At 47.7% G+C, this 25971-nt stretch overlaps 2 long non-coding RNA genes across 2 annotated transcripts in view; both read right to left on the bottom strand.

Moving 5' to 3' along the window:
• LOC129524966 (uncharacterized) overlaps nucleotides 1-4043 on the bottom strand; it is a 40187-nt gene extending 36144 nt beyond the window's left edge. The window contains exons 1-3 of the long non-coding RNA XR_008668959.2: nucleotides 3777-4043; nucleotides 2621-2762; nucleotides 1875-2003 (exon numbers count right to left, since the gene is read on the bottom strand). This is a non-coding gene — a long non-coding RNA (uncharacterized lncRNA). The remainder of the gene's footprint in view (nucleotides 1-1874; nucleotides 2004-2620; nucleotides 2763-3776) is intronic.
• Nucleotides 4044-17937: 13894 nt separating this feature from the next.
• LOC129524965 (uncharacterized) lies at nucleotides 17938-25757 on the bottom strand. Its single transcript, XR_008668957.2, has 3 exons — nucleotides 25592-25757; nucleotides 22238-22423; nucleotides 17938-18413 (listed from the first exon to the last, which is right to left on the bottom strand). It is a non-coding gene; the product is annotated as an uncharacterized lncRNA (long non-coding RNA).
• Between the last annotated feature and the right edge of the window lie 214 nt (nucleotides 25758-25971).

Raw genomic sequence — 25971 nt, 5'->3', positions numbered from 1 at the left:
GCTTTAACAGAACACCATAGACTAGGTGGCTTCTCAACATCAAAAATGTGCTTCTTACAGTTCTGCAGTCTGGGGAGTCCAAGAGCATGGTGCCAGCAGATTGGGTGTCTGCTGAGGGTGCACTCCCTGGTTCACAGACAGCCGTCTTCACTGTAACCTCACATGGTGGAAGGGACAAGGGATCTCTCTGGGGCCTCTTTTAGAGGCCTATTCATGAGGGCCCTAATCCTATTCATGAGGGCCCTGCCAAAGACACTCCCAAAGACCCCTCCTACCAAAGACCCTACCTCCTAATATCATCACATTGGAGATTAGGTTTCAAAGTTAATTTGTGGGAATACAAACATTTAGTCTATAGCAGCTGTTTTTTTTTTTTTTTTTCAAGACAACATCTTACTCTGTCACCCAGGCTAGAGTGTAGTGGTGCGATCTTGGCTCACTGCAGCCTCCACCTCCCAGGCTCCGGTGATCCTCCCACCTCAGCCTCCCAAGTGGCTGGGGCTACAGGTGTGTGCCACCACACCCAGCTAATTTTTGTATTTTTTGTAGAGACGGGGTTTCGCCATCTTGGCCAGGCTGGTCTTGAACTCCTGTACTCAAGTGATATGCCCGCCTCAGCCTCCCAAAGTGCTGGGATTACAGGCGTGAGCCACTGTGCCCAGCCTATGGCTGCAATTTATTAGGTATGTGACTTTGGGTAAGTCCCTGAATCTCCTGTCCCCTCATCTGTAAGGTGGGGAGAATGGTATACATCTCAATAACAAGGACTTCGCATGGAGGATTTTAATCTAAGGTCTGTGGTTATGCTTCAGGACAATAGTTTGCCCCTGTAATTCTATGTAAAATTTTATGTACATTTGCATTTTTCTAGGGGAGAGATTTCATAGCTTCTACAAGAATCTCAGAGGAATCCTTGACGATTAAAATACTGAGAATCACTAGCTTTACACAGTGCTGGCAGATGGCAATTATTCATTAAAGGTTAATTCTCTTTCTCTCTGCCAAGGGTAAATTTTGTAATCAGCAGGTTATTGATGCTGACATAGCTACTTTGATGACAAAGATGTTTAAATCCTGAACAGAAATAAACACTCTACAGTTGTCTTTACTCTGTTACCTACCCACACACTCCTCTTTTGCCATGTTAGCTTCTGAGGCGCTATTCAGAACTACTTGTCCCTCTCTCCCCAGCCCCCAAGGGCCAGCTTGTATTACTCACTGTGAAGAAAGGAACCAGGTCCTTGAAAATGAAGCATGGAGACTCTTAAAGTTACATGTGGGAAGCTGGGTGATGCCAAGAAAAGGGAGTGGCGGGGGCAAGAGGGACATTTTGAAAAACAGGAAGAGGACCAAAATGCTGAGTACGGTACTGAGCACATAATCATTAATCACTGAATTGTAGAAAGGACTGAAGAGGTAGACATGCATTAAATAGTGGAAAGGGGCCGGGCACAGTGGCTCACAACTGTAATCCCAGCACTTTGGGAGGCTGAGGCAGGTGGATCATCTGAGGTCAGGAGTTCGAGACCAGCCTGACTAACATGGTGAAACCCCATTTCTACTAAAAATATAAAAATTAGCCGGGTGTGGTGGCACACACCTGTAATCCCAGCTACTTGGGAGGCTGAGGCAGGAGAGTCACTTGAACCCAGGAGGCGGAGGTTGCAGTGAGCTGAGATCACGCCACTGCACTCCAGCCTGGGTAAAGACTCTGTCTCAAAAAAAACAAAAACAAAAACAAAACAAAACAAAAAACGTGAAAAGGGAAGATAGAAAAACAAATGTGTAAAGAGTTTTCCTCTCAGTCCCCCTTCCTGGCGGGCTAGTTCCATTAGCTTTGCCTGCTATGTGGGCTGCCCACTTTTTGTTCCTACCTGTATTCCTGATTTTGAGGGGTTCAGGGAATGGAAATGGTGAAGACTGCTGAACCCCAGGCCAGAGGGTATGGTGTAGAGGACGTCATGCTTGCTGAGATGCTTCAAGGCCCAGCCTCTTGATTTTCACTATAAAAAAAAAAAAAAAAAAGGAAGAAAAATTGAAGTTGAGTAATGACCAAGTCTTGGTTCAAATTGATCATTAATATCTAATCCTTTATCATCAGCATCCAGTGCCCAGAACCTGAGTGTTCTATCCTAGAATCGGGATTAGGGTGAGTAGCTGGGGCCACTGGTGTCATGCTAGCTCTCCTCTTTTATTCTCAGAAATAGGTGGTTTTTATTTTCAATGCCTTAGTATTGAGGAGTGCTTATTTCAATTGAACCATATCTGTGGGCAAAAGAGAAAAGAAACAGGCTGTCTAAAAATCATGAGCCCAAGGGGCAAAGAAACCAAAAAAGTGGGGCCAGTGGGCTAGAAAAGAGCTGTAATTCAAGCTAACAAGGTACACAGTTGACCCTTGAACAGTGCTGGGGTTAGGGGCGCCAACCCCCATGCAGTCAAAAATCCACATATAACTTTTGGCTTCCCCAAAACTTAACTACTAATAGCCCTATGGATAACATAAAGTCAATTAACACATGCTTTGTATGTTACATGTATTTCATATAGTATTCTTATAGTAAAGTAAGTTAGAGAAAAGAAAATGTTAAGAAAATGCTAAGGATGGGAAAAATAAATTTACTATTCATTAAGTGGAAGTGGATCATCGTAAAGGCCTTCATCCTCATCATCTTCACATTGAGTAGGTTGAGGAGGAAGAGGACGGGTTGGTCTTGCTATCTCAGGAGTGGCAGAGATGGAAGAAAATCTGCTTGTAAGTGGACCTGTGGAGTTCAAACCCATGTTTTTCAACTGTACATGGTCCAGGGCATATATATATATATATACATACATATATACATATATACACACACACACACCAACCTTGGGGGAAATGTCAGTTTTCCACATGGACACAGCTGGGGCTCTCTTGACTCATGGCAATTGCAAATTCAAGGTTGCAGTTGAGGCTAGGCACCATGGCTCACACCTGTAAACCCAGCACTTTGGGAGGCTGAGGCAGGCAGATCCCTTGAGCTCAGGAGTTCGAGACCAACCTGGGCAACAAGGTGAAGCCCTGTCTCTACTAAAAATACACACACACACACAAAATAGCTGGGCGTGGTGGTGTGTGCCTGTGGTGCCAGCTACCCAGGAGGCTGAGGTGGAAGGATCAGTTGGGCCCAGCAGGTGGAGGCTGCAGTGAGCCAAGATCATGCCACTGCACTCCAGCCTGGCTGACAGAGTGAGACTTGTCTTAAAAAAAAAAAAAAGGTTGCAGTTGAGATCAGCTCAGAGGGGAAAATAATAGCCCTCAAAGGAAAAATGTGAATATGATATACATGGATATATTCTAAACATTATATCTAATTATAAAGAACGAATCACAAAATTAAGCATCTTAAATATAGGCATGAAAAAATAACCCTCAACCAGGAAGCTGCAGCTCTGTCAGATTGCATCATTTGAGAACCAAGAAAAGCAAGTTAGCATACTAAGCATGAGAGAAGTAGAGGTTATTCCTCTGATGCAGTTAAATATTACTCATTTCCTTCCTTCCCTCCTTTCATTCTTTTTTTTTTAGAGATGGGGATCTCAATATGTTACCCAGGCTGGAGACAGGAGTTCAGTGGTTATTCGGTGGCTAGTTCAGGTTCTGTGATCACACCCGTGAATAGCCACTTCTGGGCTCAAGTGATCCTCCCTTAGTCCCCTGAGTAGCTGGGACTACAGGCACACACCACCATGCCCAGCAATATTCTGTTTATTTTTATAGCTGTGTTAAGGGAGGTCCTTACATGAGCAGAAGATTCTATCCAGGGGACTGAAACTGTTGCAGTGGAAACACTATCCTTTTTAGAAAGTGGCATTCTTTGGAAGATATATCCAACCTCAATCTCTCCCACTGGGATTGTGTTGTATTTGATGAGCTAGGAAGTTTCAACCTAAAAGCAAACATCAGTTCCATTAAAAAAAACTCATTTGTGTTTTATTTGCTCTCAGCTCAATTAAAAAAAACTAAGAATTATTTACTAGTCATTCTCTACATAATCACATTTCTTAGTCTCACAGTAGAAGCTTCTAGAAATAAGAGGCTGTGGTCTCATTCAACTAAGTTCCACTGGTTCACTTGAAGGGCTGAACATAATAATTCAGACCCACATGACATTCACAGTGGATGGTGAAAATGGGTTTGATGGTTGGTGCCAGAGGAAGGAAACCACACCAGGAACCACAGCCGTGGAGTCTGGATTCAGTTACTCTGTCTACATGTGAATGTATGAGAACTGTAAGTATTAGGTTGGTGCAAAAGTAATTGTGGCATTTTAATGGCAAAATCTTGCTAAGTTTCAACGTATCTGTAAAATACAGATATTGACAACCACTCTACTTCTCCATATAATGTACTCTGAAATCCAGACGAGATCATGTATTAACAAGAGCTTTATAAATTGTAAATCCCTGTGGAGTGTGTACATGTGTACATGTGGCAAATAACCTAAGAAAGTTCTCAAAAACCAGTATAGCTTTTCACCCCATTTGAAGTTGTTAACATCCTAGAGTCTATTGTGTGTCCAGCCTGAATGAAAAGACATTTCTTGACACTAAAAAATTAATGAAAATTGTGAGCCCAGAAGCCATTCCTCAGCACTCATGTTCAGAAGTGGGGATGGCTGATGGGAGCCCCTTCTGCCCACGTACTTCCCTTTTTCCAGCAGGGCCTCTAAGGAGTTCAAATTTCTTGTGAATGAAAAACTAATTTATTGAGTACTTACTATCTACTGAGCTCTGTGCTAGCCAATTAATTCCTTGTTTCATTAAACTCATACATCTCTGTGAGGTATTGTATTTGTCTGTTTTCACACTGCTATCAAGAACTACCTGAGACTGGGTAATTTATAAGGAAAGGAGGTTTAATTGAATCTCAGTTCTGCATGGCTGGGAAGGCCTCAGGAAACACGATTATGGTGGAAGGCGAAGGGGAAGCAAGGCATGTCTTACATGGCAGCAGAAGGGGGCCAGGGGACTGCCACACACTTTTAAACCATCAGATCTTGGCTGGGTGCAGTGGCTTATGCCTATAATCCCAGCACTCTGGGAGGCTAAGGTGGGCGGATCATGTGTGGTCAGAGTTTGAGACCAGCTGGGCCAACATGGTGAAACTCTGTCTCTACTAAAAATACAAAAATTATTCAGGCGTGGTGGCACATGCCTGTAATCCCAGCTACTCCGGAGGCTGAGGCACGAGAATCACTTGAGCTTGGGAGGTGGAGGTTGCAGTGAGCTAAGATCACGCCGCTGCACCCCAGCCTGGGCAACAGGGTGAGACTCTATCTCCAAAAAAAAAAAAAAAAAAAATTATCAGATCTTGTGAGAACTCCCTCACTATCAGGAGAACAGCATGGGGGAAACCACTCCCAAGATCCAATCACCTCCTACCGTGTCCCGCCCCTGACCTGTGGGGATTACAATTCGACATAAGATTTGGGTGGGACACAAAGCCAAACCATATCAGGTACTGTTATCTCCAATTGTATAGAAGACACATATGAATAGTTTGATAACGTATGTTGTCAGTTACAAAGAAACGTAGCTGACAAAGTGGCCAACCTAACATCCAGGGCTGCTGGACTCCCAGGACTATGGTCTTAGGCAGGGGTTACAAAACCCAATATCTATAGGAGCCAGGAAGGTCATGTAAGGTAATGAGAACCACAAGCGCTTCAAGATATTTAAAAACGCCATGGAAGCCAAACCCGACCCCTCTGTGGCCTGCATTTGGCCCAGGAGCCCAGCTGGCATCCTCTGCATGGCGCTGGGCTGCTCGGCTCCTGACTGCTTGCTGATCTGCACAGGACACTCCCAGAGCCTCTCAGTGCTGGCTCCCAGAGGACAGCAAGAAGCGCGCCTTCCGGGAAGAGGATAAATGGCATTCGGACGCAGGAGGGCACCCACTCACTTACTTCCGCCAACACTCCCCATGCCCTGCAGGAACTGCTTAGGGAGGGTCTGTCCTCATTTCCCTGCTCTTCTGCATGCCCTGCCCAATGCGTTCGTCTCTGGCCACAGGTGCATATTAAGCACTGGAAACGTGGCCCGTCTGAACTGAGATGTGCTGTACGAAATACCAGAATTCAAAGATGTAGGAAGAAAAAAGGAATATAAAAATATCTTGATAATTTTTTACACTGATGACATGTTGAAATGAGATTTTGAATATGTTGGGTTAATAAAATGTATCATTAAAATGAATTCTACCTGTTTCTTTTAACCTTTTTAATGTGGCTAACTAGAAAATATAAAATTACACATGTGGCTCATTTATATCGTGATTGTCCCAGAACCTCTGGGTCTCTAATCCTACGCTGTCCTTTCTCCCCAGCAACCTACTCCACCAGAACCTTGGCCACATCTTTTTTCCTTTAGTTAGTCCTTAGTCCACTCTGGGGAGGAGAAGCAGGGAGAGCTGGTCAGAGGACAGGACAAACACTAAAAACGTCACCCCACCCCTGTGAGCTACTGCCCTGGGCATACAGACCCACTAAGTCTTTCTGCTCAGGTTAGAGGCCTTGGGCCAGGGCCTTCTGCCTCTCTGATGAAGAGCCATGGGGATTTAATGGACATCTAATGACCCAGTGATCCAGGCTTTAATAAATACTTTGATGTAACCAAAATTGGCCATTAATGAGAGGTCTTATACTGTAGCCCCTTCTTAAACACCCGCCGTATGTGCTTTGTGACATGACCCAGGAAGAGGAGAATGGAGAGGAGAGACATGGCCTTCTTTCTTGTCTCTGCTTCCCTCTTCCATGGGAGCATGAAAACCTACTCTTTCCACATGGGGAGGAATATAGAACCATCTGGTGTGGAGGAAAAGGGGATATATTTAGTCTGAAGCAAATCTTTAGCAGAGACAGAATCAAAGACGGTCATTGCTATTTGGGACCTTAGAGACAATGGATCCCAATGGTTTCAGATAGGTTTATGCACTGCAGCCAGGGTTACTGTGAGGAGGGGAAGGGGGTCAGAAGGACAGCACCTGGTTCTCCGCATCCTCTTCAGCCAGGGAGCTGCCTTTTACCTGGTTTAGAGTAAGATTTTGTTTAAATAAGTGGCTTGAAAATCATTGAACTAGCCCATAAACCATATGTTAGAGAAACAGTTTCAGAAAGATGGCGACTTAGGCCCAGTTGATGCATCAGTGAGTGGCAGTGTGGGGGACTTGAGTCTATCTCTTTTTAAATTAACTCTATTAAGCATATAGTTTGACACATTTTTTTTTTTTGAGACTGAGTCTCACTCTGCCGCCCAAGCTGGAGTGTAGTGGCACAATCTCGGCTCACTGCAGCCTCCTCGCCTCCTGGTTTCAAGTGATTCTCGTACCTCAGCCTCCCAAGTAGGTGGGATTACAGGCAAGCGCCACCATGCCCAGCTAATTTTTGCATTTTTAGTAGAGATGGGGGTTTCACCATGTTGGCAAGGCTGGTCTCGAACTCCTGACCTCTAGTGAGCTGCCCGCCTTGGCCTCCCAAAGTGCTGGGATTACAGGTATGAGCCATTGCGCCCGGCCAGTTTGATAAGTTTTGACAAACATATACGTCTCTGTAACCACCACCCCAATTAAGATGTACATTTCCGTCACTCCAGAAAGTTCTCTCATGCCACTTTGCAGTCAGTTCCCCATGCCCCTGCCCCAGGCTGCCAGTGATTTCATTTCTGTCACTGGAGATGGCTTTTGTTATTAAACCCCTGCTAACTCACAGTTGGTGTGCTGACCATGCCTCCCACTCTCTGGCTGACCCTATGTTTCCAGGTGTTCTGATGTGGACAAAGGAGGATGCTTGTGACATGTTTCTGGGAGCAATAGCAGGAATAAGAAGACTGGTTCTGGCTTATGGGAATCTGAGTTCCTTGAAGGCCAGAGCTGTTCTTTATATTCTGTTTCCACACTACCTAGTGCAATGCCTGGCACATACGAGGCCTTTGGTGAGGGTGGGAAAGTAAGGTGAAAGGGTGGGTGGGCGGAGGCCCGGAAAGATGTGTACGGGAGGTCCAGGGACACTTCCTGGAGCTGTTACTTAGAGACGAGTTACATAAGGACGGGGGCTAGGGGCGCTGTGGGGCAGAGGTGGATGTTTTGAGGGCCCAGAGTTCATTCATTCCGTGTGTATTTATTGAGCTGGTGATGGTTCACAGGGAGTCGTCAGGGATGTCAGAGTCTTGGGTGGGGGGTTGATGGAAGGGAGGTGCTGGATGGTCCAGGAAGGTAGGGCTGTCAAGAGTCGGGGCTGCAGATGAGAGGAGGAGGGAAATGGAAGCCCTGAGGGGTAGACAGGAAAGGGTAGGATAGAGTGTGTTGTGGGAGAGTCAGGCTACACTGCAGGCATCGTTTCCCCAAAATGACTTCTAGGCAGTACTTTGGATAAACAGATGTTTTTTTTTGTTTGTTCGTTTTTGTTTTTGTTTTTTTAAAAGACAGAGTCTTGCTCTATCCCCCAGGCTGGAGTGCAGTGGCACGATCTTGGCTCACTGCAACCTCTGCCTCCTGGGTTCAAGTGATTCTCATGCCTCAGCCTCCCAAGTAGCTGAGATTATAGGCACAACTTGTTGCCCAGGCTGGAGTGCAATGGCACGATCTTGGCTCACCGCAACTTCTGCCTCCTGGGTTCAAGCGATTCTCCTGCCTCAGCTCCCGAGTAGCTGGGATTACAGGCATGTGCCACTACGCCAGGCTAATTTTGTATTTTTAGTAGAGACAGGTTTCTCCATGTTGGTCAGGCTGTTCTCAAACTCCTGACCTCAGGTGATCCGCCCACCTCAGCCTCCCAAAGTGCTGGGATTACAGGTGTGAGGCACCGCGCCCGGCTGCTAATTTTTATATTTTTAGTAGAGACGGGGTTTCATCATGTTGGCCAGGCTGGTCTCAAGCTCTTGACCTCAGGTGATCCGCTCGCCTCGGCCTCCCAAAGTGCTGGGATTACAGGTTTGAGCCACCATGCCTGGTGATAAACGGTCTTTAATAGTGTTTAATATGTGATAGAAAAATATAACTTATATGTTAAGTCTGAATTTCTAGATTCTTTAGGACCAGGCTAAAGTGTATATTTGGGGTTGTTTTGTTTTGTTTTTTAGAGACAAAGTCTCTGTCATCCATCCAGGCTAGAGTGCAGTGGTGCCATCATAGCTCACTGCAGCCCCTAGCTCCTGGGCTCAAGCAATCCTCCTGCCTCAGCCTTCCGAGTAGCCGCAATTACAGGCACACAGCACAGTGCACAGCTAATTTTAAAATTTTTTTTGTAGAAATGGGGTCTTGGTATGTTGCCCAGGCTGGTCTCATATTCCTGGCTTCAAGTAATCCTCTTGCCTCGCTCTCCCAAAATGCTGGGATTACAGGCATGAGCCACTGTGCCCACCTAAAGTGTGTATTTGAATTTGTATCAAATTTAAAATGTTGAGGAAGAAATAGAAAAGTGGCCTGCATATGTGATAAAATTACTGAAAGTTTGCTAAAGTTTGGTGAAGATTACCATGGGCGAAATGGTGAAGGGGAAGATGACAGGGTAGTTTTAGGCACATGAGTTCCTCCACAACCGAATAGGGGCTCCACTGATGGAGGGGGTGGGAGGGGAGCAGAGGGGAGAGCAAAGGAAGCTGTGTTTTTTTTTTTTGTTTTGTGTTTTTCTTTTTGAGACCGAGTCTTGCTCTGTTGCCCAGGCTGGAGTGCAGTGGCGCGATCTCGACTCACTGCAAACTCTGCCCCCCGGGTTCACGCCATTCTCCTGCCTCAGCCTCCCGAGTAGCTGAGACTACAGGCACCCGCCGCCACGCCCGGCTAATTTTTTTGTATTTTTAGTAGAGACGGGGTTTCACCGTGTTGGCCAGGATGGTCTCGATCTCCTGACCTCGTGATCCACCCGCCTCGGCTTCCCAAAGTGCTGGGATTACAGGCGTGAGCCACCGCGCCCGGCGGCTGTGAGGGCTTATAGGGCACTGGTTCTCAAACTGGCCAGGCAGCCGAGTCACCTAGAAGTCTTTCTGAAGCACGGCCGGGCCTTACCCCTGGAGTCTCTGATGCAGGTCTGAGGCCCAGGAACTTGCATTTCTCATTGGTTCCCAGCTGATGCTGATACTGTTGGTCCAGCATGACACAGAACCGCTGATGCAGAGGTGGCAGTGGGTGCGCGGTTTGTGCCCTGTGGTGGGTGTGGATACAGGGAGGCCGCCCACTGCGGGAAGCGGAGGGGCTGGTGTTGCTGGGAAGACCCCCAGGCAGAAAGGTGGGATTGGGCCTTGGCCCACAGGATGAGAGCAAGCTCACGAGCTGGCGCCTGGTGCTGTGCACACAGTGGGCGCCGAGGTGGGCAGGGGCCCAGGAGGGCGGCAGCTGGAGCTGGTCCTCCACAATTAGGAGGGCTGATTGCCTGGGCCACACACCTGCAGCATAGTGCTAAAGGGGAAAAAGGGAAATAAATCCAGACCCTCTGAGAGTGCCCCCGGGAGGCTGCCTACTCTAGTTTTTCTGCCATTTTGATTAGCTCTGACAGAAAGGAAACCAATTTCTCCTGAGCGTAAATGTCTTAGGCATTTGTATGCCTTATCGCATTTAATCATCATAGTCTCGTGATGTAGGTATCACCCATCCATTTTTAAGGATGAGGGAACTAAGGCCCTGAGAAGTGAAGGAACTTGCTCGTTGTGATCTAGGTGGACCTAGGATGCAATAGCCTTGGGGCTGACTTGTCTGATTAAACCTTCCCGAGGCTTCCCTCATCCCCAATATTATCATTTGAATGTGTAATCAATAGAAAATCAATATGTAATCAGTATAATCCATTGTTAAAGAGCTACTTTACATTATTTTTTCATACTAAGTCTTAGAGATTCAGTATGCATGTTACACCTTTAGCCCATCTCAATTCGGATGAGTCGCATTTCAAGCGCTCCATAGCCCTGTGCCCGCTACTCGTGTGGGACAAGAGCTGCCCGCAGGGATGAGAATGTCCAGCCACACGTGCCTGTAATCACCATTTCTACCACTAGATGGCGCAGGTGAGCTTCCCTGGTTCAATGCATCAAGTGTTAAGAGACGGGGTTGATGGGGACTTAAATTTCCCTGTCTTTGATTTATTTGTTTAAATTTTAATCATTCTGCCAGAAGTGAGCTTGAAAGATTCCAAGCCACTACATACTTACCCTAGAAAAATCACAGGTAGTTGGGTCTGTGTGTGTCTGGGTACAACTGTAGGACGGAGTACTCCAAGTTAACGTACATGTAGAATACAATGTTTATTAAAAGATAAATAATTTTAAAATTGCTAATTTAAAGCTTACACGTACATTATGAAAACCTAATAGTAACTGTAGTAATTATTTAGAACTCAGGCAAAACAAGGATTTTTTTTTTTTTTTTGGATGAGTGTTTTCTTACTGTCATTGTTTAGAACAGCAGGTGTATTGTGATAACAAAAAGGAGACCAACTATTAGTTAATTATTTAAAAACTTCTTCAGAGACAAATGACTCTTTTTTTTTTTTTTTGAGACGGAGCTTGGCTGTCTTGCCCAGGCTGGAGTGCAGTGGCGCGATCTTGGCTCGCTGCAACCTCCGTCTCCTGGGTTCAAATGATTCTCCTGCCTCAGCCTCCCGAGTAGCTGGGACTACAGGCACACACCACTGCGCACAGCTAATTTTTGTATTTTTAGTAGAGACGGAGTTTCACCATGTTGGCCAGGCTGGTCTCGAACTCCTGACTTCAGGTGATCTGCCCGCCTTGGCCTCCCGAAGTGCTGGGATTACACGTGTGAGCCACTGCACCCGGCTGACAAATGACTCGTGTTCTGCACCCAAGGGGAACTGATTCCACAACGTACCCCCTCATCACCCCCTAGCCTTGGTCCACCATTGGTCCTCGCCATCCTGGAGCTCCCATTCTGTTTCAAGGATGAGGAATCTGAGCCTAGAGAAGCACAGTGTCCCCACTTCTGTCACATGGGTGCTAGCGGCAGACCTGGACTAGAAGTCAGGTACCCCAGACTCCCTGCCCAGTGCCCTTTTCACTGGGTCATTCTGTTTTAGCAGTGGTGGCCATGGCAGCCATTTCTGTTTCTCATGTCTCTAAACCCTAAGCCTGAGACAGTGACCAAGGGCCCAATCCCTGCTATGTCATTTATAGTCTGAGCATAGGGCTGGGACCAGAGGAGGCCCCCAGCAAATTGTTGAGTGAATGTTGAAAGGAAGGAAAGAAAATGCCCTCCAGACATTTCAGAAGCTCATCATTCCTGGAGGTGGGGGGACCTCAGCCAGCCATCTGGTGGCAGACTAACTACATTGGACCCCTTCCACCATAGAGGGGACATCAATTTTGTCCTCATTGGAACAGACTCTTATTCTAGATATGGATTTGCCATCTCTTCCCAAAATACTTCTGCCAGTGCAACCATCTGTGTCCATGGAATACCTCATTCACTGTCATGTAATTCTACATAACATAGCTTCTGTCTTGCTCTGTCGCCCAGGCTGGAGTGCAGTGGCACAATCTCGGCTCACTGCAACAACCTCCACCTCCCGGGTTCAAGAGATTCTCCTGCCTCAGCCTCCTGAGTAACTGGGATTACAGGCACCCGCCACCACACCAGGCTAATTTTGTATTTTTAGTAGAGATGGGGATTCACCATGTTGGCCAGGCTGGTCTCGAACTTTTGACCTCAAGCAATCCACCCGCCTTGGCCTCCCAAAGTGCTGAGATTACAGGCATGAGCCACCGCGCCCGGCTTTTTACTTTCTTATTGTGGCTCCAGAAAATGTTGAATTACGTATGATATTTTAATAGCTAGTATATGTATATGGCACCAGATTCAAAAGGTATGAAAGGATATTGAGACTCACAAAATGGAAGAAAATATTTGCAACTTATATATCTGACAAGGGAGTAGTGTCTAGGATATATAAAGAATTTTTTTTTTTTTTTGAGACAGGGTCTTGCTCTGTTTCCCAGGCTGTTGTGCAGTGATGTGATCACAGCTCACTGCAGCCTCAACCTCCTGGGCTCAAGCAATCCTCCCACCTCAGCCTCCCCATTAGCTGGCACTACAGATGTGTACCACCATACCTAGCTAATTTTTTGTAGAGATGGGATCTCGCTGTCTTATCCAGGCTGGTCTCACGTTCCTGGGCTCAAGCCATCCTCCTGCCTTAGCCTCCCAAAGTGTTGGGATTACAGGCGTGAGCCACTGAGCTTGGCCAAGAATTCTTACAACTCAACAATAAAAAAAAACAAATAACCCAATTTAAAAATGGGCAAGGATATGAATAGACATTACTTCAAATAAGACGTACAAATGTCCAGTAAGTGTATGAAAAGATGTTCTGCTGCTTGAATCCAAAGAGTGTTAGTTCATGTCCTGTCCAGGAGATGATTTCCCCCACCTTGACTTTCCCCAGTGTCATTCAAGCCCCAGCTTTTAAGATCCCGCCCCCTAGAAGCCTTCTCTCTCCAGGCAGAGCTCTTGGCTCCACTAGCTGAATTCCCACAGCAGCATGAACGCATCTCTTCTGGAGCCCTGGTCACGTTGCCCAGTGTTTATGTGACTGCTTTTCTTAGAGATGGTGAGCTCCTGCAGGGAAGGGATCAGGTCCTATTCACCCTTGCATCTCCCTGGCTTAGCAGGGTGCCTGGAACACAGCAAAGACTCAGTGTCTGGCTGGCTGGCTTGCAGGAAGGACAGCTATCTCTATTTTTAATTTTTTTAGAGATAGGTTCTCACCCGGGCTGGAGTGCAGTGGTGCGATGACAGCTCACTACAACCTTGAACTCCCAGGGCTCAGGCGATCCTCCCACCTCAGCCTTCTGAGTAGCTGGGACCACAGGCACGTGCCACCATGCCTGGTTGCCGCCTCTATTCTGCACTGAGAGTAGGAGACTGTAGCAGGAAGTCAAACCTGATTAGGTAAAGACCACGGCTCAGAAAGGTTAGGGAACTGCGCAGAGAGTTCTGGAACTGTGGCTGCCTCCATCTTACTAGAAAGATGAAACTGCTTTCTGAACCTGAAAACTCACCTATCTGGCTTGTAGATCTTTTAATATTCTAGGTTCCTGACTGAATGGGATGCCCATGAGTCACTGTAGGGGGGCACAGGTCTGAGGAGAGGCAAGGCAGCGAGTCCCTAGGTTTCAGCTCAAACAGAAACCCTTTGAGCTCTGAAGGGGGATGTGCTTGCCATAGGAGGGAGCACCTGCTGGTCCTTCCCTCTCTGGCTCTGGTGGGTTGTTTCTGGAAACCCTTGGGTCCTAAGGAAACCCTTTCTCAGTCTGCCCCATTGGCTGAGGGCAGATGTGGGAGATGAAGGATGGGCAGGGGCCCTGCTCCATGAACCCGCACTTGGCCCGCCCTGGGGAGCCAGCAGGGTGCTCTGTGAACCCGCACTTGGCCCACCCTGGGGAGCCGGCAGGGTGCTCCATGAACCGGTACTGGGCCCACCCTGGGGAGCTGGCAGGGGTTGCTGGGCTCACCACCTCCTGTCTCTACAACCCCCAATCGCTGGCCGCTCACAAGTGGCCGTTGGATGTGTGAGAGAGATTTCCACAGAAAGTGTTTCTGTGGCTGCCTCTTTTAATTAAGTGAACCTGGAATTTAAGGGTTAGCTCCTCGGTTTTGGGGTGAGCCTCTTGTAGAAATCCATCTCTTGTAATTCCCAGTGTTGGCAAGTGTGTAGTGAGATGGGGACCCTCACACCTGCTTGGGGTCAGCGGGGGGCTTTTCTGGGTAGTTTGGCAATAAATATCAAGCCTCAGACATTTCCCCTTGTGTTATCATTTATTTTTTAGGTGTGATAATGTGGTTATGTTAAAAACAGTCCTTTTGTTGTAGAGATACATACTGAAATATCTATGGGTGAACTACACAGCAAACAAATCTGGGATTTGTTTCGGCATCATACATTTGGGGTAAGGAGCGTGGGTGGGGTATAGCTGAGGAAAGCTTGGCTGTGGGTCAGCTGTTGTGGATGCTGCTGGATGAGGGGTTCAGGAGTTCATGGTACTGTTCTGTCTACATTTATTTATTTTTTAAAATTCCATAATAAAAAAGTTCAATTAAAAAGTCCCCTTTGACTTGGCATTTCTACTGTGATGACATCAGTCCAAACCCCCAACATCACTCACCAGGCTTCCCTGTTTTCATTCCCATCCCTCCTCGGTTCAGGGGGGTCATGCCCCATCTGCATCTCCACTCACAGCCCTGGGATCCCTAGGGCCCACCTGCCCCCAGGCTTCCAGATCCCAGAGCCTGTGGGTGCTCTCTGGCCTCAGCATCAGGGACACTCTCCCTCCATCCCCAAACCCCTCACCTGGATGGTGACTACTCATTCATCTAATGTCAGGTTGGTGTCATCTCAGGGGAGCTGCTGACTCCCAGGCAAAGTCACACTTCTCTAATACTCTCCATCCTTCATGGATGGGTCCTTCATAGCTCTCACTATAATTTGTAACTATAAACTCTTTTTTTAATTAATTATTTCTTTGAGACAGGGTCTCACTCTGTTGAGGCTGGAGTGCAGTGGCATGAACACAGCTTACTGCAGCTTGGCCTCCCAGGCTCAAGTGATCCTCCCACCTCATCCTCCGAGGTAGCTGGGACTACAGGCACATGACACCATGCCCGGCTAATTTTTGTATTTTTAGTAGAGAGGGTGTTTCATTATGTTGCCCAGGCTGGTCTTGAATTCTGGGCTCAAGCGATCCAATTGCCTCAGCCTCCCAAAGTGCTGGGATTATAGGAATGAGCCACCACACCCTGCCCTGATAAGCTCTTGTGATTGCTTTTGTTTCATTGCCGTCTGCCTCCTGTACTAGACTGTGAAGTCTCTGAGGGCAGAGACTATGTCCGTGTGGCTCACCACTGCATCCCAGAGCCACACACAGAGCCTGACACATAGTAAATTAATGCAGAAGGGGACACGTGTTTGACAAACATGTATCATGTTCCAGGCAAACTCTGTGCATATAGTTGGCTGGCTGAGAACATACAGCTGGAAATGTTAGGCAAGGGCCACATCACAAGGGCCTTGTGGCAACATTAGGGGACTGGACGGATGGTGCAGATCCAGGGAGCCATTGAAGGTGCTCAAATGGAGGAGTGGCATGTGCTCCAGGTAGCCCCTCTGGCTGCCTCATGTTGGAAGGGAGACCCTGGAGGCCGGGTAGCCAGATGGGCTGGCACTGGGGTCCCATGGGGGCTTGAGCTCAGGCCAGGGCAGTGGTGATGGGGATGGGAACGGAGCCAGTGTTTGTGGCAGTGATCCGATGCGGCAGCTTCTTGGCCCTTCTTCACTGAAGAAACAGTGCCTCTGCACAAGAGAGGTGGGAAGGAGCTGTATAGGGCCCTGCTGGGGACAGAGTATGTTCCACAGACACATCCCTGGATCACAAAGAGGTTTGCAAACAGTCACTAGGAAGTGATTATACAGCACGGTGCCTTGGGGCAGGGGTAGGGGCAGGACCCTTGTTCCTGAGGCCAGGGAGTTGAGGCTCATGGTGGCAGAGCCTGGCAATGGTGAAAGGCAAGTCACTTGTTCGGCAGTGCATTTTAGGGCTTGATGCAGAGCCAGCCGAAGGAGCTTGGGAGACCCTGGAACCTGAGAAGCCACTGGGGCCTCTGCAGGCCTCCTGGTTGGGTCTTCAGCTGGAGCCCAGGAAAGGCTGCTCCCAATAAGTGGCGATGTCGTCAGCTGGGTGTGTGCCGCCCACCAGCATTGCGCTTCCCTGGGACCTGCTGTACCGCTGCTGTCCCAACGCATGTGCCACACTTGCCGTCTGTCCCCTAGGAAGCTTGTAATTGGCTGCAGGGCAGCCAAGTCACTCAGCTCCTCTCCCTGTGGGAAGTGGCTGTGGGGAGGCCAGAGGGTTGGGAGGATGCCGAGTAAAAACTATATGATAGCTACGTAGACTGAAAGCTAAGTCGTGCCAAGCCCAGTGTTGGGCTCTTTAAATGTTACTCATTTGACCTGAGCTAGGTCTCCTTCCCTCTCTCCAGTGGAACTCTGTACTTTTAAAACACTTCTCACAGTTGTAATAGAGAGAATCGTTCATGTGTTTATTTATGTAACATCTGTCTTTCTCGCTAGACTATTAACTCCACGAGGGCAGCGATTGGGTCTCTGTCCTCTACTGTAGCTTCAACACCTAACACACTGCCTGGCACAGAATTGGCTGCAATAAGTATTCATTAAATCAATGAATGATCCCCCCAAAAACCCAATGAAGTAGGTACGATTATTATTATCATCCTTGTTTAAGGATGGGCAAACTGAGTCTTAGAGAGCTTGAATAGTCCAAGCCACAGACCAGGAAGTAGCACCCAGAATTCAGACTCACATGATTAGCCCAAGGCAGGGGTATGTGGCCCAAGGTTGGCCAATAAAATTCGAGCTGGGGAAAGTGAGACTGTTGTCCTTTTTGTCCCTTGGCTATTGGGATGTGAGACTAGGGTTGCTGGTGGCCATACTTCTAGCCTAGTGGGGCAGCTGGCCTGAGAGTATGGAGCATGCAATGATGGGAGAGAGACAGAGATGGAGACAGAGAGGTGGCAGGAGAGAGAGAGAGGGAGAGAGACTGATTCTGAGTTCCTGGATACCTTGTGGCTTGGGCTGGCCTAGTTCCCCTTCCTTGCACTTGTAGCGGAGAGTTCCAATGGGCATAGTGATGAAATCTATCACCACCATTGGTGTAGTGGAAAGAGAATGCCCTGGGCTTCAGTTCCAGCTCCACTGGGCACTCGGTGTGTGACACAGCGACTCCCTGTTGATCTCTGGGTCTCAGCTTCCTCAGCTATAAAATGGGGTCATGACTTCCAGCTCCTAAGCGGTGAGTGGGAATAATGAGAGAGTACTAAGGTCTGTGACTCGGAGCCTGCTAGCCAGCAGTTACTCAGGAAGCGTGAGCTGCCCCTTGTAGGTGGCTTTTGGTTGCAAGTAATAGAAAACTCATCCAGGACCAGTGTAAACAATGAGGGCTTTCATCCTTATAGGCCACAAAAAGATCAGGGGAAGGGCATGTCCAGGGTGGTGAATCCAGAAGCTCAGCATTGTCACCAATAACCTGGGTTCTTTCTTTCAGCCTTGCCATTCTTACCGTGGCAGTCATTTCCCTCGAGGTTGCAAAATTTGCTGCCCCAGCTCCAGGCATCACACAATGTTGGCCTGAGGAGGAGGTGTTTCTTCTTCATGTCCCATTGTAAGGGTGAGGAAAACCTTCCCAGCAGCTCCCAGCAGACGCCTCGTCAAGTTTTATTGGCTGGGGTTGTCATTCGTCTAAGCCAGTCATGGTGCTCTATTCCCTTGTGAATGCTAGCATCGGTGTAGTGGAAACAGGATGGCCTGGGGTTCAGCTCCAGCTTCACTGGGCACTCAGGGTGTGACAGCGTGAGTCCTCTTGTCTGACTGGACAGACAGTGGCGGTACTTGGAGCGAAATACTCAAAGAGAAACTCAGCTACTTTTATAGCAAAACTTCCTTGCATTTCTTTATAATTTCACCCAAGAGTGCCTTCTTAAACTCTACAATTTAGTCTTACCCATGCGCTAACTTTTAAAATAAATTGTAATTGTAGTAAGAAACACAACATAAAATTTACCATCTTAACCATTTAAAATGTATAGTGTAGTAGTGCCAAGTACTTTTTCATCTTGCAGCCTGGGCAACATGGCAAAACCCCATCTCTACAAAAAAATGCCAGCATTTATAAGGTAATATAACACCATGATTGGCTTAAACAACAAAGACCCCAAGGGGCCAGGGTGAGAGATGGAATGAAATTTGTTTGGTGAGCAAGGAGCAAGGGGAGCATGGCTGTGTCTGCCGTGTTTGTTCACTGACATTCCCCAACCATCTCACACAGAGCCTGGCCATAGCAGATGCTCAGCAAGTCCTCACTGGATAATCGAATACGTGCCCAGGCCTTCTTTCCATCCAGCAGGGTAGAGTCAGGGGAGCAGGTTCTTAGGTGGAGGGAATTCTTCAGATGACTGTGGTGATGCGTCTTTAAGAATCTTCCAGGCCAGGCTGGGCATGGCGGCTCATGCCTGTAAATCCCAGCACTTTGGGAGGGCAAGGCAGGCAGATTGCTTGAACCTAGGAGTTTGAGACCAGCCTGGGCAACATGGCGAAACCCCATCTCTACAAAAAATTAGCTGGGCCTGGTGGCGGGTACCCGTAGCTCAACCACTCGGCTGAGGTGGGAGGATCACTTGTGCCCAGGAGGTCGAGGCTGCGGTGAGCCATGATCTTGCCACTGTACTCCAGCCTGGACGAGAGTGAGACTCTGTCTCAAAAAAAGAAAGTTCCAGACCTTAGGGGACGTACCCAGGACCTAGGACCGAGACTCACTGGCTTGTTAGGGACCTGCGGAGGAGGTTTCGGCTCTCAGTGGGGCCAGAGGGGCCAGGTTTGCACGGCTGCCTCAGTTCTTCTAGGTCTATTCTAGTTGCTTGGAGCTTTTTTTTGTTTGTTTTTTGAGACGGAGTCTCACTCTGTCACCCAGGCTGGAGTGCAGTGGCGCTATCTCAGCTTACCGCAACTTCCGCCACCCAGGTTCAAGCAAGTCTCATGCCTCAGCCTCTCAAGTAGCTGGGATTATAGGCACCACCATGCCTGGCTAATTTTTGCATTTTTAGTAGAGGCGGAGTTTCACCATGTTGAACAGGCTGGTCTCGAACTCCTGACCTTAGGTGATCTGCCTGCCTCAGCCTCCCAAAGTGCTGGGATTACAGGTGTAAGCCACTGTACCCAGCCAGTTGCCTAGAGCTTCTGAGCAGCAGGCAAGGAGGGTGAAGAAGAGGGAGCAGGTGGAGGGAGGTGAGGTGGCTCCTCTAGGAGGGGTCTAACGGCTGCAGAAGGTGGCAGGTTTCCTTGGGCAACAGCATGCAAACGGTGGCAGCTGGGATGGGAGGACCAAACTCTCTTGTCAATCTAATATTTAGTTCATTCAGTTTCTCTTCACTGAGCACCTGCAATGCGCCAGGCATGTGCTAAACCAGGAGATAAAATGACGAGCTAATACAGGCATGGCTCCTGCCCTCTTGGAGCTTAAAGCCTAGCGAGTGAGGCAGATATGAATCAAATAATTCTAAAAGTAAATTTAAATTGTGACTACGGTAATCCACTTTTGGCCTCCCAAAATGCTGGGATTACAGGCGTGAGCCACCGTGCCCGGCCAAGTATTTTTAAAGTATATACATTGCCTTTTAAAACACAATAGTAATTGCATGCTTAAGAGACTACAGTGTAGGGTAAACATAACTTTTATATGCACTGGGAAACCAACAAATTCATGTGACTCGCTTCATTGCAATATTCTCTTTATTGTGGTTGTCTGGAACTGAACCTACAATATCTCTGGAATATGTCTGTATTTCCAGTAAATTGGTAAATCTAGAGGCTTGATCAAATTCAGGTTTTGATTTTTTGACAACTATAGGTGATGGTGTGTTCTTTCCTCATAATGTATTATTTGTGTGTGTGTGTATGTGTAAAGGGAGTGACGTTAACAGCTGCTGATACACAATGCCTAGATTCATTCATTAATTGGTGGGTACAAAATGGTATTACTCTAATTTGATCATTCCTTTTTCATTAATTAGCTGCAATATCTTTCTTAGCAGTCAGCCAGTAGAGAGAAACTAAACTATAACCAGTGCAATACTGCTTTTTTGTATCTTATTTTATTTATTTTTTGAGACAAGGGCTTCCTCTGTTGCCCAGGCTGGCATGCAGTGGCATGATCATTGCTCACTGCAGCCTCGAAGCGGGCAGATCACTTGAGCCTAGGAGTTTGAGACGAGCCTGGGCAACATGGCAAAACCCCAAATCTCCCTCAACATACAAAAATTAGCCAGGTGTGGTGACATGCACCGGTAGTCACAGCTACTCAGGAAGCTGAGGTGAGAGGATCACTTGGGCCCAGGAAGTCGAGGCTACAGTGAGCTGTGCTTGTGCCACTGCACTCCAGCCTGGGTGACACAGCAAGACCCGGTCTCAAAAAAAGTAAAATAAATAATAAAAAATAAAGTGGTGAAAGTTGTTACTTTCAGGAGAGGGAAATTGGGACGAGGAACTGCCATTTTCATAAAAAATCTTGCAGAACAAGTTGTCCATTTATGTGCATGTATAACTTTGATGAAAAATAAAAACTAAAATGAAAGGATAAGGCAAAGAAGGAGCATGGGCTTTGTATGACACAGACCTGCGTTTGAGTCTGGAATCCCTTACTTCGTTAGCAGGGTGTTTATGAGTCACGCGACCTCTTGAACCTTGGTTTTCTTACTTTATTTTACTTTTTTTTTGAGACAGAGTTTTGCTCTTGTCGCCCAGGCTGGAGTGCAATGGCATGATCTCGGCTCACTGCAACCTCCATCTCCCGGGTTCAAGCGAGTCTCCTGCCTCAGCCTCCCAAGTAGCTGGGGATTACTGGCACGCACCACTATGGCTGGCTAATTTTTGTATTTTTAGTAGAGATGGAGCTTCGCCACGTTGCCCAGGCTGGTCTCGAACTTCTGACCTCAAATGATTTGCCCGCCTCAGCCTCCCAAGGTGCTGGGATTACAGGCGTGAGCCACCACGCCCAGCATATTTTATTTTTTTGAAACAGAGTCTGGCTTTGTTGCCCAGGCTGGAGTGCAGTGGCGCGATCCTGGCTCACTGCAACCTCCGCCTCCCAGGTTCAAATGATTCTCATGTCTCAGCCTCCTGATAGCAGGGATTACAGATGCGCCAACATGCCCAGCTAATTTTTGTATTTTTAGTAGAGGCGGGTTTCACCATGTTGGCTAGGCTAGTCTCGAACTCCTGACCTCAAGTGAACAACCCGCCTCGGCCTCCCAAAGTGCTGGGATTACAGCTGTGAGCCACTGCGCTCGGCCAGTTTTCTTATTTTAAAATGAGGCGGGGGTTTGGGGTGGAGAGGCTAATTCCCACCCTATCCAGATCTCATGATGGCGTGATAGTGAAGTGGAAGATTTTGTACGCTGTGCAGGATGAACCCCACAGGAAGCGTTATCCTCCCCAATAAGACACAGTGCCTTAGTGACTGTTGAGGGGCAGGCTGTGCTTCAGGTGCCAGAGAACCTCGGGCAAATCAAGAGGTGCCAGTCCCTGCAGTCCAGCCTCAACTTCTCTCCTCTTCCCTCTCCTCAGTCAAGAAAAACCAGTTAGTTCCACTTGGTAGAAAATGTGCCCAAACTTGAGCCTTTTCTGGGTCCCATGCTTACCTGTGTGCTGCGTTAATCCGCCAGCCCTCTGTCAAGGGGCTTCCTTCCTGTCAGGTGCCCCTCCCGCTGTCACTCTCCCGCATCCAAATGTGCTCTTCAGAAGCCACTTCCTCCTGGGAACTGAACCCAGACTTTGGAGAAGCTGCCACCAGTCCATAGTGAGAGTCAGGCTTCCTCAGAGTGTGGCTTAACAAATTGAAGATGATAATTAATAATTAAGATGGTAAGATGATTAATTAATTATCTTAATCAACATACTTGTGTATACATGAGGGAAAGCTGAGAGTTTTGCCCCAAAGCACAGCTGGCTGGAGCACTGGATTGAGATGGTTCTGAAGCCGAGCTCAAAGGAAAGGAGTGTGGTGATTAATTGGTGACATCTGCCACGGGCCGGGGAGGGGAGAGTGGTAGCTTGCCCACTATGCACTTGTCATCCTGGCCGAAACGATTTCTTCCTGTTTTCTATTGAGGCATAACCTTCATAAAGTGCACTGATTTTAAGTGTATAACTTGATGTATGTTTACATACTTATGCTTAAACGTGTATGTATGTGTATAAATATTTATACACACACGCACACATTACCACCACCTAGATCAAAATACAGACCATTTCCAGAGGCCCAAAATGTCCCCTTGTGCCAGCTTTCAGTTACTGCTGTCTCAAAGGCAACCATTATTTTGACTTCTGTCACTATAAATTAGATTTGCTTGTGTTCTATTTCATATACATTGGATTAAACAATACATATTCTTGTGTCTGGCTTCTTTCACTCAGCATAATGCCTGTGTAATTCATTAATGTTGTTGAGCAGCTTGTTCTTGCTCATTATTCCATTGTATAGCTACGCCACAATTTGTTTATCCATTCCCCTGTTGATGAACATTTGAGCTGCTTCCAGTCTGAGCTATTCTGAATGAGGCTGTCATAAATATTCTTCTACATGTCTTTTGGTGGACGTAACCGCTCATTTCTGTTGTGTGTATATATATACCTATATCTATACATCTATATTTATATATACATGTACAAATATATATACGTACAAATATATATGTGTGTGTATATACATATTCAGGAGAAAAAGTACAGAGTCACAGGGTAGGTAAATGTTTAGCTCGTGAAGTAACTGAGTTTGACTCACCAAGCCCTGAATTGCATCAAACATGAATGGCTTCCATTGCATGTAAAACAGCATGCTGGGCTCCAGGTATACACATATCTGTTAAACTGAGACTCTGACTCTGAGATATGATATCAACTTAGAGCAAGTCTTAAAGAAAAGCAAACACCTAATACAACCAGGCAGCTCATTCTCTAACCTTTCCCTATTTTCATATTTTATAGTACTTCATATTTTTTTTCTTCTTTTTTTTAATCCAGGGTCTTTGTTACCCAGGCTGGAGTGCAGTGGCGAGATCTCAGCCCACTGCAGCCTTGACCTCCTGGGCTCAGGTAATTCTCCCACCTCAGCTTCCCGAGTAGCTGGGACCACAGTTGTGTGCCACTATACCCAGCTAATTTTTGCATTTTTTGTAGAGATGGGGTTTCACCATGTTGCCCAGGCTGGTCTAGAACTCCTGGACTCAAGTGATCCACCTGTCTCAGCCTTCCAAGGTGCTGGGATTACTGACATGAGCCACTATGCCCGGCCTCTATATTTTCAATTACTTAATTGAACTTTGGTTTCCTGCAGGCTCTAATAAATCTTGCATTCCCCCCAATTCTTTCTTGACTTTCCAGAGGTTTGTTTAGGTTTGTTTTGCCAGTTATCACATCTTCTTTAGCTTTCTTTGGTTGTCCCAGAGCGGATCTTATCTGTATTGGCTAGGAAAAGGGCTGGGGACACATCCCCAGTCCAGTGATCAGTTCCCTATGCCTGGAAATTTTTTTTCCAATCAAGAAGAAAAAAACTTCTCCAAGAATGACCTCTTTTAACCTCTTTTAAAATGGCCTTTTGCTTTTTGAAATAACAGCGGCAGTATTTATAGTCTGTATTGAATACTTATGTTTGGCCACTAAATACTTCTGGCTGTAGAAGACTCCTGACTTGTAAATTTGCTTTTGATTTTAACAAGGATCACGTCTTGTTTGAGCAATATAGGGCCTTGTTCATGGTGGATGCACAATAAATATTGAATGAACTTAATGAAAATCATTTAAGAAAACATTACGTAGACTGTAACTAGAGGCGATGGAAAGTTCCTTCCAGCTCTAAGGTTTTAAGGCGAAGCCCTCAGAGGATATCTTCATCCTCAGCCTTGGGAAGGAGTGGGGAGATGAAGAAGGGAGGGAGGGAGTGGCTCTTTTTTTCACCGTAGACAGGAGTGGAACAGCGTGGGCAGCGGTCGGGGGTCCCTGGGTTGGGTGTATTCATCCAGCCTCCAGCTACTCTGACTCTAAACAACGGTCAGTACTCTTGGATTTCTAAATTCTGTCTTTCCTCAAAGATTAAGGACCTGGGTTTTCTAGTCCCATTTCCGGTCGTTTGCGTTTCACAAGCATTTACTGAGCACCTACTAGGTTCCAGGGACTGCGCTGGGGACTAGACTGCACACATGAGTTGCACAGAAGCTGACAGATACGTGGGCAGGTAGAACCACAAAGGCTTCATCTCAATATGTAAGCGGGGTGATGGAGGGAAGGCATTCGGCTCTGCCCCCAGCAGTTCTGTGCCTTGGGGCAGCTGCTTCTCCTCTAGGGGCGCTATTTCCTTATCTGTAAGATAGGGGGATTGCAAGGTTTTCTTTCCGAAGTCGCTTCCAGCTGTACTGGGCCAGGGGGCTATGCATCTGTCCCCGCCAAACGACGCTGAGGACAGGGTGGTTGGACAACTGGACAGGCCTCAGAGTGGACAAACCCAGAGCTTCCCTGGGTGCGCCCCTCACAGATGGTGCCTGAAACCTCCCGAAGGGCCTCTGCGCCGCCCCCATTCCCGTTTGTCCGGAGGCGCTGTTTTGATTGATCCAGTAGAGGTGCGCGGTTTCCGTTTGCTTGGCGCCCCTCTTAGCAAACGCACCCACCCCCAAGCGGCGGTCCAGATGGCCCCGCCCCGCCCCCGCGCGTCCTCGCGGCCCCCTCGCGCTCCCTCCCCCGGGAGTCCCGTCGTGCAGAGCCGCGCCTCCGCGCCGGGGAGCCAGTGTCCGCGAACCCAGCCGGCACTCCGGGTTCCGCGCCGCTGCCCCGACGCCGCGGGCCGGGGCTGGTGAATGTTTATGGAGGAGGATGAGAGATCCTCCAAGGACCCAAACTGGCTTGGCAGCGGAAGCCCAAAGCAGCCACCAAACGGTCGATTTAAAAAACTCATCCTGCCCTACCTGGAAACCTCTCCAAGCCTTTCCAGCCTGGCCTACCTCAGCTCCCTGACCCAGCTTCAGTACTGCGACGGTGATTTTAAATCTGCCAGCAGTGTTGACACCGCTGTCTGGCCTTTGCAGGTGCCAGGCCTGGGCGTGAACAGGGGGCTTTGCCGCCCAGTGGCTGCATAACCGAGCAGCAGTCGACAACTCCTCCAAGGCTCCGGTGTCTCCTCTAAACAGTTAACAGCAACTCCCTTACAGCGTTACCTGCAGATCATTCCTGTGTGACATCATTCCAGATGTGACATCAACAGCAGGCAGTTTTGTCATTGTGCAGTAAAAAGGTTCAGGGGTGACATCTGGCTTCAGACTGCCTGGGGTAAGATCCCCTGTCCCTGTCAGTGGGGCATGATGAACAAGTTTCTTAACTCCCT

Source organism: Gorilla gorilla, chromosome 8 (genome assembly GCF_029281585.2).
Source record: "Gorilla gorilla gorilla isolate KB3781 chromosome 8, NHGRI_mGorGor1-v2.1_pri, whole genome shotgun sequence".
NCBI classification, from domain to species: Eukaryota; Metazoa; Chordata; class Mammalia; order Primates; family Hominidae; genus Gorilla; species Gorilla gorilla.
Note: the sequence above shows the minus strand (reverse complement) of the source record. Positions and strands in the feature narration are given on the sequence as shown.